The sequence below is a fragment of the Triticum aestivum genome, chromosome 2A (genome assembly GCF_018294505.1).
Source record: "Triticum aestivum cultivar Chinese Spring chromosome 2A, IWGSC CS RefSeq v2.1, whole genome shotgun sequence".
NCBI lineage: Eukaryota > Viridiplantae > Streptophyta > Magnoliopsida > Poales > Poaceae > Triticum > Triticum aestivum.
In genome coordinates, this window is record NC_057797.1 from 532,690,626 (window position 1) to 532,707,919 (window position 17,294).

General features: G+C 45.0%; 1 non-coding gene across 1 annotated transcript; it reads right to left on the reverse strand.

The window, feature by feature from the left end:
- Window positions 1-280: 280 nt before the first annotated feature.
- On the reverse strand, window positions 281-353 carry TRNAA-UGC (transfer RNA alanine (anticodon UGC)). Its single transcript has one exon. It is a non-coding gene; the product is annotated as a tRNA-Ala (tRNA).
- Between the last annotated feature and the right edge of the window lie 16,941 nt (window positions 354-17,294).

Sequence of the window (17,294 nt, forward strand, 5' to 3'; positions counted from 1 at the left end):
ATCAATTATTCATGAAATACTAGAACACTCGCGTAGCTTTATTTCTTGTATTTTCTCTTATGAATTTAGAAGCTCGAATGTCGAGGCTCATAATTTAGGTAAGCATGCCTTAAAGATAAAAAAGGGCCGTCATGTTTGGTTAGATCACCCCGGTACCCTCTCTTTCGTCCATGTAATTTTGATGGCGGATCAATAAAAGCTTAGTAAATTGTCTTAAAAAATGTCGTTCACATTGGAAAAATGCCGTGAGTCCGCTACATTTTCTACATTGAATACAAAATGGAGATGCGGGGGATCGAACCCCGTGCCTCCCGCATGCAAAGCGGGCGCTCTACCATTTGAGCTACATCCCCGCTGTTGTGTATACTTTACAAATATCTTTTAGATGTTATGTCAGAGTTGGCTATGGCGATGAGCGAAGCTGAGAGGTGCACACAGAGCTGAATTTTTCCCTGGAAAAACTGCCCGCTCAGATGATCTCAGTTCATGGCGCGACTATGGGCCTGTTCTGAACTCCTCCAGCTCCAGGCTTTAAAATCTTCACGGATGATTTTGACCCGAACGCTTGGGCTCCAAGAAGTTGGATTCTCGAAGCGAAGCCAGTCCGCAGTGCAAAAATCTAAAGCAAGCTCGGCCCAGCTTCACGGATTGAAAAAGCTGAAGTTCACCTTATTTACGAGAGCATGCCACCGCCAAAGATACCGGTTCGCTTCTCCCTCTCGGTAAAATAGAACCTTTGGCTACTGTAGCGATCCCTCTCGTCTCGCTGACCCACTTCCCCTAGAATAGGTGTGTTCGCTAGCCTAATTGGGCTGCCTCCAGCCGGCCCAATATTATCCCGAACAGGCCACAATTTCCCAGTTGGGCTGCAACGCTGGAGAAGCTGCCGATGCAGCAGAACGGATCTGGAATCGCTACATGGAGTAGAAGCTGCCAAAGAGAAGCTGGTTTTGTGAAGTTTTGTGAAGCCGGAGGAGATCATAACACGCCCTATGTCTCACTTGGGCGCTTCTATATCTCGCGCCACGCGAGAGAAGGTTGTTGCTCCCTGAAGCGCCTACTGCTTGCGCGAACAGATGGGCCGGCCCAGTGCGTGATGTTTTTTTTTTGTTTTTTGTTTTCATTTTTTGCTTTACTTTTTGTACTTTTCTTTATACTTTAAAAATATATATATATATATATATATATATATATATATATATTACAAAACACTCTTCAATAACACATTTCAAAAAAGTTGAACAAGTGTTTGAAAAACGTTGAATAATTATGAAAAAATGTTGAACAAGTGTATGAAAAAGTTGAAAAATTATTAAAAAATATTGAACAAGTATTTGGAAAATGTTGAATAAGTATAATGTTGAGCAAGAAATTAAAAAATGTTGAACAAGCATTTGAAAATGTTCAGTAAGTATTGAAAATGTTCAACAACTATTTGAAAAATGTTGAATACTTAATAAAAAATGTTGAACGGGTATATGAAAAATGTTGAAGAAGTATTTTGAAATGTTGAATAAGTATTTGAAAATGTTGAACAAGTATTTGAAAAAATGTTGTACAAGTATTTGAAAAAATGTTGATCATGTATATAAAAATGTAGGACAAGTGTTTCAAAATATGTTGATCTAGTTCGAGCAGCAAAAGGGCGAAGACGGAGAAGGGTAAAAACTGTGATATGCATGGATCAACGGGCTCCCCCGAGGAGTGCCGCCGGGAACAATGAATATCTTATTTTAGAACTGCCGGGGGGTGGGGAACCGCCGGACAGTTCGAGAGGTTTTGGCCCTCGCAAAAGCCAATTCCCCAAAGCTTGTATTTCTAAGTGAAACAAGGCAAGCTTATGACAAGATTGGAAAGTTGAAGTGGCGTTTAGGATTGAAAGGTTTTCATGGTGTTTGCAGTGACGGTCGGAGTGGCGGCCTAGCATTATTTTGGGACGAGTCTCTTCAGGTCTCGGTTATGGACTCGTGTCCTCGGTACATTGATGTGGTGGTGATGGATGGGAACAATGGTTCATGTTGGCGTGCAACTTTCGTTTATGGAGAACCAAGGGTGGAGAACCGGCATTTGATGTGGCAGCATTTATCAAGGCTACGTGTTGTTTCAGTAGACCTATGGTTGGTTTGTGGTGATTTTAATGAGGCACTCTGGCAACATAAACACTTATCAAGGACGCAGCGGGCGGAAGGTCAGATGGTTGCGTTTCGTGATTGTTTGACGGTGTGTGAGCTGGAAGATTTGGGTTTATCAGGCATTCCATATACGTATGATAATGGACAGCATGGTAAGCGTAATGTACGTGTGCATTTGGATAGGGCATGCACGGATGAGAAGTGGCGGGACATGTTTCCAAGGTCCAGGGTAGTTCATCGGGTAACCCCTTGTTCTGATCATTTCCCGGTTGTTTTGCAACTATATCCGATGGATGACAAACCCTGCAGGTCTAATTTTTTCCGCTATGAAATTATGTGGGAAAGAGAACCATCACTACAGGAAGTTGTTGCTAGAACATGGGAAAGTAATAGGCCAGTAGGAAATCTTGGTTCGGTCTCGGATTCGCTTAAGAATATGATGAGCAAGCTACGTGAGTGGAGCAAGGAGAAGTTTGGCAATGTAATCCGGGACATTGAAAAGCTTCGTTGCGAGCTCGCCGACCTACAGATTGGTAATGCAGATCGGGTTGTAATACGACAGAAGATGAATGAGCTAGACGAGATGGTGTACCGTGAGGAGATGCTTTGGCTCCAACGGTCACGAATTACATGGCTAAAGGAGGGCGAACAAAATACGAGTTATTTGCATCGTCGTGCGGTTTGGAGAGCATGAAGAAATCATATTCAGAGGTTGCGCAAAGATGATGGATCATGGTGTGATAGCCCTTCAGATATGGAATGGATGGCACGCTCGTAATTCAGTGAGGTGTACACCAAGGATCCCACGCTAAATCTGGATAGGGTCCTGGAGTGTATTGCTCCAAAAGTTTCAGAGGAGATGAATGCTTTTCTTTGCACTCCTTATTCAGAAAAGGAGGTATCCGACGCGCTGTTTCAGATTGGCCCACTAAAAGCCTTAGGTACGGACTCTTTTCCAGCACGATTTTATCAGCGTAACTGGGGTGTCTTAAAGTCTGAAATTATTGCGACAGTGCTTGAGTTTTTTGTAACTGGAGTTATGCCAGACTGAGTAAATGATATGACTATCGTTTTGATTCCAAAAGTCCCTCAACCAAAGGAGCTAAAGGATTTCAGACCGATAAATGTGGTGTATAAATTTGTCTCAAAATTTATGGTCAATAGGCTTAGGCCTCTTCTTATGGAGCTTATTTTGGAGAATCAAAGTGCCTTTATTCCTGGGCGTCTCATCTCTGATAATTCTATCATTGCATTTGAATGTATTGACTATATCCAATCCCCAAAAGGTAACACAGATATGTGTTGCGCCTACAAGCTTGATCTTTCGAAAGACTATGATAGTGTGGATTGGGATTTTTTGGAGAAGGCATTGTTGAAGTGGGGCTTTTCTTCAGCTTGGATTTCTCGCATTATGGTGTGTGTTACTTCGGTTAAATACTCAGTCAAGTTTAACGGGAAGCTTCTGGAGTCCTTTGCGCCTACCAGAGGTCTTTGCGAAGGTGATCATCTTTCACCGTTTCTATTCTTATTTGTGGCTGATGCGTTATCTGCCTTGATTAGTCATGCCACTATGGAGAATGGTTTACAGGGAGTTCAGATTTGCAGAAGGGCACCGGTAATATTTCACTTGCTCTTTGCTGACGATTCACTTTTATTATTTCATGCTTCTGAGCAACAGGCAAGCATTGTCAAAGGTTTGTTGAGCACTTATGCAGAGGCGACGGGTCAACTTATAAACCCATCAAAGTGTTCCATCCTATTTTCTGACAATTTTCCTCAGCTTGTCTCAGAGGAAATCGTAGTATTCTACATATTTCGAAGGAAGATTTTGAGCCTAAGTATCTCGGATTACCTATTCCAGAAGGAAGAATGCATAAGGGTAGGTTTGAGACTTTGCGGTCAAGTTTGAGGAAAAGATTGGTAGATTGGAGTGAGCAGTATATGTCTTCTGGTAACAAGGAGATTTTGATCAAGTCTGTTGCATAGGCTATACCTACTTATGTTATGAGCGTATTTCGGTTACCAGCCTCGATGTGTGATGAGCTGACCCGCCTGATGAGACAATATTGGTGGGGTGTTGGAAAGGGGAAGAGGAAAATGGCATGGTTAAAATGGGACAAGATGATTTTGCATAAATCAAAAGAAGGTATGGGGTTTAGGGATATGCGAGCTTTTAACCAAGCATTGTTGGCCAAACAAGCATGGAGATTGATTGATGGTCCTACAAGTTTATGTGCCCGTTTGCTCAAAGCCAAGTACTACCCAAATGGTGACATCCTGGACACTGTGTTTCCTGCAAATTCCTCAGATGTTTGGAAGGGTATCATCTTTGGTTTGGTACTTGTGACAAAAGGAGTTATACGGAGAGTGGGAGATGGAAAATCAATTCGTGCATGGAGGGACCCCTGGATACCACGGGGTAATGATTTTAGGCCAGTAACACCAAAGAGAAATTGCAGATTGAATAGGGTGCCAGATTTTCTAAATGACAATGGTTCATGGCACTTGCAGTGACTACAAGAGTACTACTGGCCGATGGGCGTACAACATATCCTAAAAATTCGTACTTCACCCCGGAACCGGCAAGACTTCATTGCCCGGGCACTGGAGAAAACTGGTCGCTTTACTTGCCCAGTAACACCAAAAGTGCCTACAAGTTAGCGACGGCCGAGCATGACGACTGCGTAGCCGCCGGTGCGTCCAGCTCCCAGCCCAGCGGGGAACGGTCGCTATGGAACTGTATTTGGCAAGCGAAGGTGCCACTGAAGATGCGCGTGTCCGCGTGGAAGGCAGCGGCGGGCGCACTGGCGACTAACCAATGCAAGTCCTGCCGCCACCTAAGTACACATGATACATGCATGCTCTGTGGTGTGGAAAAGGAAGGAACTTTTCATGCGTTAGTAACAAGTGGTCATGCCAGGATTTTATGGTACACAATGAGGGCCGTCTGGCCACTTCCTTCCAATGAGCAGCTCATAGACAATGGCCCAGAGTGGATACTACATGTTTTGGCAAACTGCTCTGTACAGGTGCGTGACATGGTGATCATTTTAATCTGGCGTATTTGGCAGTTGAGGACAGATATCGTGCATAGAAAAACTGCACCATCGGTGGAAACTAATGTTGACTTCCTGAACAGCTATTTGAGATCATTATCACATGCTAGGAATTTCAGTACTGAAGAGATTATAAAAGGGAAGATGCCTATGCACTTTATCCAGCCAGAAGCGCACTGTACAGGAGGTGCAGTTCCTGGCCCTTGGCCACGGCCTCCGACTGGATCCTTGACCCTGTCTATAGATGGATCGTTTTCACGACTCGACGGTTTAGCAGCGACAGGTATGATCTTACGCAATGAAGTTGGGGCTGTGGTTTTTGCGGCCTGCCGAGTTATTTTTAATTATAATGATGCTCTGAAGGCAGAGATACACGCTCTTATGCAAGATATGGCCCTGGCCTGTCAGCATACGGAGCTCCCAGTATACGTGCAGTCTGATTCCTCGGAGGCCATGTCCATCTTATCTAGTGATTCTCTTACATGGTCGGCCTATGGGCACTTGGCAATGGCAATCAAGTTTCTGTTGGAAGGTCTGGAGTTTATTCCCTAAAAGCTTACTAGGTCTCAGAATAGGATAGCATATTGTCTGGCTAATTACAGTCGTACTGAGTCGTGTACTGATGTTTGGCTTCAAAGAGGTCCTCTTTGTATTGAGGGGCTCTTGCCAGTTGATTGTAATCATGTTACCTAAGGAATAAAACTCCCTTTATCATTGCAAAAAAAATGTAAAATGAAAACAAAAGAAATTAAAGGAAAAATGAAAACCGAAAAAGAAACATAATAAACCAAAGGGAAAAAATGAAAAAAAAACGAAGAGACAAATGAAAAAACCAGGGAAAGAGAATAAAAACAAAAGAAGAAAAGAAACCAAATAAAACAAAAAAGGAAAAGAATCCCGAAGAAAACCACTCATGTAGAAAAGGTACTGACTATGCCGGAAAAGGATAAACTGATGATTATTTACCTGCTGTGGCGAACATCAACTTATGCCCAGCTCCCTCGTAAGCCAAGTTTCAGAGATGATTACTGAATGGCAGCATACAAATATTTCAGAGCATAAGCCCTCTGCGAGAACAAAACCAAGTTGGAAAGTCCCTCCCGCTGATTGGGTGATGATCAATACGGATGCAACTTTTATTGCCAACAGTAGAATGGGAGGATGGGGATGTATTGCTCGGGACGCGTCCGGTGATGTCTTGTTTGCTGCGGCGGGCAAGCTAACAAATATTTCTGAACCTCTGCAAGCGGAAACAATGGCCCTTTTGAAAGCATTACATTTGGCGGAGGATTTTGGAATGGGACGAGTTATCTTCAGTACAGACTGCCTGGTCTTAAGTCAAGCTCTCGGCTCAATTTCTGCGGATCGTGCAAGACTGGGGACTCTATTCCGTGAGACAAAGTTTCTGCTCCGTATGGGTTTTATTGAATACAAGGTTGTTTTTCGTCCCCGTGAGTGTAATGTGCCGGCACACTTACTTGTTGGTCGTGGTGTGAGGCTAGAACCAGGAAGTCAACGTGTTTGGCTCACTGGCTTGCCCTCTGATGTAATGGGTGCCGTGGCCGCCGATTTGGTCGAGTCCACTAGCTAATGGAATGCATGGTGTTCCACGTCAAAAAAAAAAGTAAGGCGCGTCCCTAGTTATTTCCACGAAACGGACTTCGGTGAGGTGGCTGGCTCAGCGCACGATCCTCCCTCCTTCAATTCCTAGTTTCTTTTTACGACTACACGTGCGTGATCGGGCCGCCCCAATACAGCGCGAGCAGGGGAAAAGCTTCAGCGAGCGCTGCCACTTCGATCGCTTAAGGCGACTAGTAAATGCGCACGTGCAATACACGTTAATAGTTAGGTAATATATTAATTGCATGCGGATATTAGGTATGCTATTATTTGTGTGTTAATTCTGTGATTAGTGCAATATTTGGCATGCTATTAATTGCACGTTAAACACGTTTAACACTCGCCATTGGACCAGTCTAAGTCATTGGATTGACTTGTTTCGATGGTCGAGATCAGTTGGATCTGTCTCTTTGGGTCTTTTTATGTTGATATAGATATAGATAAATAGTTGCCGCGTTCTCGCTTGCGAAATTCTATACAGCGTGCAGGTCGCCCGCGAGTGACCTGACTTCCACCCCCCTTGCGCATTGGGTGTTCACATGAGCCGACCCATATTCCGTCTTTTTTCCTCTGTTTCCTCTTTTTTTTCCTTTTCTATTTTTCTCTTTACTTTTTCAATTTTTGTGACCTTTCTTTCCAAATTCCTGAACATTTTTTGTTCATCTAATTTAAAAAATGTTCATCGATGTAAAAAAAATGTTCATCAAATTTAAATTTTTGTTCATCGGATTAAAAAAATTGTTCATCAAAATTTAAAAAATGTCCATCGAATTAAAAAAATGTTCATCAAATTCAAAAAAAATCATCAAATTCAAAATTTACACATATATTTTAAAAAATTTGTAATTCAATACAATTTTTGTTCATAAATTCAAAAAATGTTCATCGAATTCAAGATTTGTTCATCAAATACCAAAAATGTTCATCGTTACTAAGGAATGCTCATAAAAAAATGTTCGTCAAAATAAAAAAATATTAATATTCAAAAATTCATTCTTTTGGAATTGCAAACATTTTTAATTGAATAATTGATTTTGATAATTAAAAATTTATAATTTTATGAAATTTAAGACCTTTTGTAATCCTGAATTACTTTGAAAAGAATAAAAAACAAAATATAAAAATGAAAAGTAAAAACGAAAAAACCAGGTGGCGTCCAGCCCCGCAAATGTGCCGGCCCAAACTGGCGCACCAAGGAAGGGAGGGTGCACATCTGCACAACCCCTAGCGCGCACCGCGCCATATAGAAGTGCATCGTCTCGATTATAGCGAGGCGTAGCGCAGCCCCACGTCGAGCAACCACTAGAATGGGTCGGCCCAGCGGGGACCACATGCATTGAGCGCTCTTATTTTGAGGACAAAAAAAGTTATGATTGTTGCCATATGATTTTTCAAGAAAGTTGCGGTGTCACTTCTAAAAAAGGCCACATTATTTAGGACATCTCTCTTAATTTTGCCATGGCCAAGTACTAACATTTTCCGAAATTTGCCATGTTTTGAAGATGACATGGCAAACATGTATAAGAAAATCAGTTATACACATAGTAAACTATAACATATTGTTCCTAATGAATTTGCCATGCATCGGTCAAGTTCTAGATCGGGCATGTATAAATGGGGGGAAAGAGTTTACTAGGATCGTGAGGGGAGCACATACAAAACAGAACGATTGCTACAAAAAATTGCATTGCGTGGACGCCCTGGTCAGGCACGCACGACCTCCACGTTGCTCTAACGAGAAGGCCATCGGCGTATCCGCCGCAAACTACCCTGCCGCTGTTGTATGCCAAGGCAAGGCTTCGCCCGTCGGCCTCATCCGGCAACGGCCAGGTCCAGGGGCTCTGGAGGAGTGGGAAGGGGCGGGGGCTAGGGTCCCCCTCCCTCCCTGTGGTGAGCGACGCGACCGCCTTTGTATTTTCTTGGGAGCAATTTGTTCCAATTGGTCGAAACAATGGATATCCCTAGAGTATGCCTCCATTTCTATGATCGTCGGCAATTATGTTGCGGCGCGCAAGAAAGGCAAGGAAGATAAATAAGTTTAAGCGTACTAATCAATTCTGCTAATGCCATGTTATTCATCATGTGTCACCGATGTAAAGTTGAATACTTACCTACATTCTCCCTGTAAACATAGGGCTTAACTTTTTGCATTTTTTTCTTGACGAAATGCAGGCAGGTCGCTGCTTTCATTCATTAAGAAGGGGAGCGCCTCAAGATAAGACAAAATATGCTAGTTACAGGGTTACCGCGCAAGGTGAAAAAAAGAGAAGATGAGAAGAAATTACATTGCTAGAGACAAAACTCTCTCAAACATGATCGCCCAGCCATTGAACACTCTTGAGGCTGGCTAATGTAGGGCACAACCCTAGACGCCCGATCTTTCACGATTAGAAGGCATCCTACAAAGAACACAAAGAACACGAAGAACACGAGGGGAAACGCGAGGGAAATCACGAGGGGAAATGAGAGGAAATACTCAAATAGACAAGAAGCGATCACACATGTGCTAGATCCTCGAAACACAAAAAGATACACGATCCAAATCCAACAAAGGACGATACATAGGGTAACTAGTTCATCTCCGTGAGGACGTCTTGAATCCACGAGGGGATCTCCCCGTAAGGGGTCTTGAATCCAAGATGGATCTTCTCCATAGAGGTCGCGGTCTCTCTCGTGGAGTAGATCTGTATGGATGAGTAAAGCTCTATCTCTAAATGAGCTAATCCTTTGCTAACCCTAGAAAGGAGGTGGAGGTGGTCTATTTATAGTCTAAGCCATGAAGGGGTAAGTGGGAGAGAGATACAAGGCCAAAGCCCGGCTGCGGTACCAGACGACCAGTGGGGTCGGACGTCCAGTGGCTCAGGACGGTCCCGACGCCCGGCGCGCGTCGGACGTCCGCTGATTCTTCTCGGGACAGGTGGCGCCGGACGTCCGATCGGCGTCGGTCGTCCGGTCGCTGGGCTCGGTCTGCGGCTGGTCGTGGGTGTGTCGGACGTCCGGTGGACCCCGGTCGTCCGAGCGCTGTAGAGTGTCGGACGTCCAGCCACTGTAGACTCCGTGGCTCCGTCTTCTTCCGTCGTCGCTTCCATGCTTCCATCACGGATGGTGTAGTTGTACACTTGCGCTCGCACTCCTCCTTGTCGTCCGTAGTGTTCCGACAATACATATGCATGCACACGGGAGAAGTGTCAACTGTCAAGTAGTATACCATCCTCGAAGGGGTCAAGTGAGCATGTGTAAAGGAGATAATTCACCTTTGTGTATGTGAAGTAGATGTCACACGTGTCACTCGCCGAACGGACTCTTGATATGGTGATGTCCATAGGATGCTCCGCATCATCTCCTCCCGTCCCCCTCCCTTGAGAAAGATCCGACCTCGGATCGAAAACCAAATCACCATGGGAAAGAGATGGCTTCGTCGTGTAGAAGTGGACGTTCACCAAGTACTTGTCATCTTGAAGGTTGAAATGGGCACTCTCCAATGTCGCACTTCTAATGATTCCTTCAAAAGGAGCAAGAACAACAAACAATTGGAAAAACAAATGTGGTCAGTGTTAGTGCAAAACCAAGAATTCAAGAGGTGATTCACCCGACAAGTGTCATCATCAAGCATAGCATATGGTGTGACAAGTGATTGTGACATGGCATGTGAGCACATAAATTGAGCACAAAGAAGGACATCATGGAAACAAGCATGTAAATGTGAGTAGTGATGCAAATATGTGTAACAAGAGAAGAAGCATCAACCTCAAGGTCACAGCAATCATGCATAAAGCACTCGACAAATTGTCGATGGTAGGCATAGGAATCATTCACAACACCAAGTAAAATGAAGTGTCTAAACACATGGGACGAGTGCAAGACAATCCAAGCATAATGTGCATAGGGTGTAGTGAATATCGTCTGGCACTCAACACAATGGAAAGAGCAATTGTTCATCATGTGTGAGGCAATCAAGGCAAGCATGTAGCAACCAATGTGGCATGGCATATGTGAGGTCATGACATTGTTGCAAGCAAACATATGAGAGGAGCAATTAATCCAAGAATTGGATGCAACACACAAGGCATATATATCATGATGCATGGAATGATGAAAATGACAAGTCGAAGCAAGATCTCTAACAAGTGTGCAATCAAGTGGTCCAAGATGAACAATAAGTCTCATGGTGCAAGCAACACAAGTAGTATGATCCTCAATATCCATGCTCAAGAAAGGTGTCACCTTGAAGGCGTGTCCTTGTGCATTCTTTACATTTTCTAAGTGGTAGGAAAGGTGGTGGAGAAGCGAGTCGTGGTCGAATGTGTGAGGCTCGCTCTCAAGAGCTCGAATGGTCAACTCACGTGAAGTGGGAGTCGGCACAAAGTCCAAGTATCCTACACATGCACACAACAAAACAAAGAATGTATGTGCATGGTAGATAAACACATCATCCAACATGATGGTTCTCTTTTTTTGCACACAAACATTAGTAGCACAAGTGCATGAATAATATGATGCAATAATGGCTATATTCATGGCACTAGGTAGATGGTGCAAAGAGGTAATACAAGCATGCTTCACAAGAAATATGTCAAAATCTCCAAATATATGTGAGAATGCTATGGGGGTAATCTCATGAGCAAGAGTAGAATCATTGTTGCACTCAATACATGGCAAATCGTTTAACATGAGAGTGGCAACACATGGAGATATATGACAAGATGCAATAACAATCATGTGCAAAGCATGTAAATGGTTGTCATCAACCTCATGAAGTGAGCAAGTATGAATCATTGGTGATGCAACATAAGCAATCATAAAGTCGTGCAAGCTAGTAGTGCGAAGATGCAACATACTAGAGGAAATCATGGCAGTCATGTCATGTGAGCAAATAATAGGCATAGGCAATGCACATGACATATAGCAAGCACGAACACAAAGCAAGATCATAGTATAATCATAGGCATGGGGCACAAAGCAAACATGGCAATAACAAGTGATATCTCCATCAAGCTTGCAAATACACATACAAGTACTAGAATCAATCATCATGTGTAATGCAAAGCATGGATCACAAATGCATGTCAAAGGTATAGGAATGAACATATCATGCAAAGTGAACATGGCAAGATGGGCATACAATATGTAATGGACAATAACCCATAACTAAGTGTGGGCCATGTAGAAGAAATGCGCGAAGTCTTTGCGTGAAGAGAGCGGTTGGAAAGGCAATCTGTCAGGACCCCAACTCGATGCCACATCGATCCAGCATGTAACACCTCATATCACTTTGCGGCCTCACGCACGGTATCCCCACGGGTGTCGCCTTACCTTTGCCCGGGACCGTTTGCGCCTTTTGGCACACGTATATGATGGTGTCGCTAGCATCCATATGATAAAGAGCCCGGGCTGACATGGCTAGTTGTAAACCCAAAGTGGCACTAACCTACAGGGACAGACATCCATGACCCAGCAACGAACGTGTCGGTCATCAGCGAGTGAATCCAGGTTGTAGCACTGGGCTAACAGGACTCCGGTGAACCGGGCTGTAGCAGGCTAATAGGACTCCGGTATTCATCGCGTGACATTTCCCCGAAGGGACAGACACAGGATCGAAGAAGGACACATGCCGGCCAGCCTAAGTGTTCCGGAGCAGTAGCAAGCTACCAGGGCTCAGTGGAAGCACTAGGAGACATTTCCCGGTAAGAGAGGCTACTAAGGATAAACAACTAGATAGTCAGATCCCACACATAGCAATACACATTACACGTACGCATAACATGCAAGTATGTGCTGTACAACATGGCATCACAGCATAACTCAACAACTTATATAGATAAAGGCTCAGAAGAGCCATCACAGCATTATTACAAACAGGGGTCACATGACCCAACAGTCAGAGCAATCAAGCAACAAGCGGAAGCATTACATGTCTGAGTACAGACATCTATAAATGAAAAAGGCTGAAAGCATGACTATCTACAACATCCGCTCAAAATCGTAGCCGAGGTACTAGCTACTAGTCGAAGTCCACGAGAACACTAGTAAGACCGAAGTCTCCGCTGCAAAAACATAAATAAAGCAACATGAGTACAAAGGTACTCAGCAAGACTTACATCAGATCCTATCATACATGCATTTGTATCAAGAGGGTAACGTGGGGTTTAGTTGCAGCAAGCCAGCTTTGACTCTGTGGCTATCCTGTTCTACGACTACCAGAAACTCTGGAGGTGAAACAACGTACACGAGTCCACTAATCACCATACAATACACTACTATGGATTCATCCCCGTCTCCCTACGAGAAGGCCATCCATAGCACTCACACTTGTCTTGAGCATTTTATAGTATCCACTTCAAGTTGTCTATGTACCATGTAAGCATCCAAGAAGTCCATAACCGCGGACCCGGCTATTCGAATAGATCATGTTAACCCTGCAGGGGTGTACTTCTTCACACACGCTCTCGCCACTTACCGCCATGTACACGTCATGTATCTCGGCAACCTTCAAGCGGAAGCCTGGCGAGGGTGTCGGCCACGACCTGACTAACCACACAAGACTCTAATCCAGGTTTATCGCCTATTCGGGTTCCATCCGCAAGGAGATCCGGCCGGGGTGTCGCTTACGGCCCCAAACGATGTGTACAGGGTTCCCGAGCCCACCATCCGGGTGCCACTCGGTACACCAGGCCACGTGTGCCTAGTCTGTTCCAAGCCCACCCTGCCGGGTGCCACTTGGTAGAAAAATAGCACTACCTACAAACACCAGAAACTAGTTGCGATTCCTGGACAGAGATCAAGTCGGTTAATAAGTCGAGAGGGCTTGGAGCGCCCGGAGCCCAATGTGTGGTAGTATCGAGTCATTGGACAACATACATAGAACTCGGTGCTTAAGGACGGTTCCAGTGAGACAACCCACCATGTACTCCTACATGGCCTCTCACCACTACCTTTACCAAATCGTGTTCACACACTTAACTCTCGGCATCAGAACATATCGTAACACTCCAATTCATTCACAATGAATCAGACCTGACACAACTCTAAGCAATAGCAGGCATAGCATGGTAGGAACACAACAATGGCTTCAATCAACTCCTACACATGCTAGTGGGTTTCAACTATTTACTGTGGCAATGACAGGTCATGCAGAGGAATGGGTTCAACTACCGCAGCACAAAGTAGCAGACGAATCGTTGTTGTCCTAATGCAATAACTGAGAGCAGGAGCGAGAGAGTAGGGTTTTATTGAGATGAACAAGGGGGTTTGCTTGCCTGGTAAAACAACAGAGGAGGCACTGCTTCACAGACAGGTACTCTGGAACGGTCTCCGAAGCAAGACCTATCGAGAAGGAACGGTGCCGGCAATCAATATACAAACATATGCAACAATATGATGCATGAACATGGCATGAAGATGTGATGTTGTTTGAGCTAATGCAACTAGTATTCATTTGGTTTGAAGTCCATTTGAACCAAATGCATCTCCAAATTAAGCTCCTATATATGCCATAATGTGTTTTCTTATATTCAGCATGTATAAGTTGGTTTGTCATGCATGAAACTAGTACAGATGGAAAGATTGCATTTTTCTGATAATTTTTCATATATAAATTATTTTAATCTGAGCTACGGTTGAATTGTTATGAATTTTTGAAGTTTAAAACAATTTCTGGAATTTTCTGATTTAATTTAAATCCAGAAATAAATATTGCGCCAGCACCACGTCACAGTGACGTCAGCAGGGTCAACTGGGCGCCCCAGGTCAAACCTGACGTGTGGGGGCCACACGTCAGTGACACAGGAGCTAATCCCGGTCAAACCCAGCGCTGACTGGGGTTTGACCAGGGGTGGGGCCCACTGTCAGTGGCTGTGGGTTTAATTAGTGGGGCCATTAACACTAATTAAGCGTGCCCCGTCGGCAGTCGCCGGAGTATCGCCGGCGGCGACCATTCCGCACGGTGGCGCGGCTCGGATTTGAGCTAGGGGCGATGGTTTGGCGCGCGGTTTGGCTCATTAGAACGTCCGCGACGCGGCGCGTCCAGCGGTGGCTGTGGCCGCGGCTGGGGTGACCGGTAGCGGCAACTACGGCGAGAAAGGCGGCGACCGGAGCTCGGGCATCGCCTAAGACGATGCTATGGTGCGACTACGGACGAACCGATGGGAGTTTTCGGCTCCTGGGAACATCTCGAGCCCGAGGGCGTGCTCAGACGCGAGCTAAGACACCTGTGGCCACGTCGGTGCCATGGCCGGCGGCGAGGAACGCTCGGCAAGGTGGTTAGGGCGGCTAGAGTACGGGAACGAGTGCGAGGAGGAGGGGGAATGGAAGAGTAGCTCACAGCGGATCTGGTGGAGGCAACGGCGAGGCCGGGGAGGGGCTGGAGCTCGCGAATCCTCGAAAGTTCGCCGGCGGCCGAAGGTTGGGGGCGAGCTTGAGGGCGACGCTGCAGGGCTTCCGGAGGGCCGTGGATCGGTGGGGAGGAAGAGGGGGTCGGGGCGGAGCTTCCTGGGGCGTCGGTGAGGCGTGGGGTGGCCGGTAGCCATGGTGGCTCTCGTCGGTGGCGGCGGCTCCGTTCGGGTGAGGAGAACAGAGGAGGGGGAGAGTGTTCCGGGGAGAGGATGAGGACGCGGGAGAGTGAGGAAGAGAGGCAGGGAGGTGCGTGGCGTCTCCGGGCGTCGAGGAGGAAGCAGGAGGTGGCCGAGGCCTCTCGGGCGCGCGCCACGCCTCGCCTCTGTCCTTCTGGCGAGGGAGGAAGACGACAGGGGAGGGGTGGAGATGGGCTGGGCCGGCTGGGCCGGTTGGTGGCGCCAGGTAGGCTGCGGGTAAGTGGCCCAGGTAGGTTTCCTCTCTCTCCTGTTTTATTGTTCTGTTTGTTTTATTTTTATTTAATCTTTTGCCATTGTTTTGAATTTAAAATAATTCAAACAATGCCAAAAGCTCCTCTGAATATTTTTATTTTGCTATATGGACTTTTCCAAAAGCTCATAAAATATTTCAGGGGTATTTGAAATTATATTCTAGTTATATGAATATAATTCAAATTCAAATAGCTAATGATTTAAATTCAAAGTCCCAAAAATAAATCCTTAAAGATGTTCAATATTTTGGTTGGGACCAGAACCCTTACCAAAAATTATCAAACATTTAAGAAGAGCATTTTGGAGCAATGAATGAGATTTGAAGGGTTTTTGCCCTTCTTTTATTTAAGTTTTTGAGGCTTCCAAAATTCCTCAGTTCAGGTTTCAAAAATTTAAACATGATGCTCAGATGGAAGCAGGCATAGGACAGGCCAGAACTAGGGATGTGACAACTCACCCCCACTAAACAAGAATCTCGACCCGAGATTCAAGGGTAGGGTAAGACGAAGGGAAAACGCAAACTAGTATAATCTTCATGATCCAGGGTGCACTTCAAATGAACGTTGATTTGAACACCATCATTGTCTTGAAGTCCTGCTCTGAGAAATCCTGTCAACATGACATGGAGGGAAGAAGGAGACTCTAGAAGGGTCGATCTTCTCGAAGATCGAACAACTCACAGAATGAGACATAGGACCATCTCTCAGGTTGAGACACGAGATACACATCAAGAGGGGTGGAAAGAAACGGATGACGAAGGTTCACTAGGTAGACAACAATTTCACGCTTAAGAAGGTGGTAAACGATTGTCAACGTAGCGAGGAGTTGAGTTGCCATGATACCATAACGATACACCTTAGGGAAGGTGACTCATAGAGATATCCCCTTAAGTGGCAAAAAGAATTACTTTTGATTCAGAGATCATTGAAACTCTTTAAACCAGCCTAAGACAATTCTCGAGCGATCGTTTGGAGGGGGTCGGTAGAATGGCATACTCAAACTTGGATGATGTGGATTACCTTGTTGAAGACAACGTAATGGATGAATTTGCTTATCACCGGAAATGGAAGAGACCCATGGTAGAATGACACATTGGCGGTGCAGGCTAGGAACAAAATGCAAATGCTGGGAATGATTCTGGTAACTGGGGAAGAACCCAACAATAGAGAGTGAATTCACTGTTTGAATAGGTCATAGCATTGCCGAGGAAACTGAGAGCAAACCCAGTTAGTGCCGATGATAACACGTAGCGCTTGTGCGTGCTCTCAAGAACTTGAGCATTTCCATATTCATCAGGGTTTTACCAATATCCGTGTCAAGGATCCTGGCAACACAACTTGCTACCACGATGAATGATGATGGATGATGCAGATGCAAAGGAAGATAACACTTCTCAGATTTCATCTTAGCGAGGCCAAGGAAATAAAATCTGGATGATCGACCGAAAGACATTTAGCACTCCGCTTCTAATGTTCTCCTTGATGTGCTAGTGTAACCCATTCATAGATATGGTTTGATATCTAGAACATCAAGTAAAAGGTCGGACTTCGGGAATACAAAAATCCATAGGGGCAACTAGGGAGTAAACCCTACGAAATCCCTATGGGGAGGTGGCCAACTTCATCAATCAAGATATTATAATAACA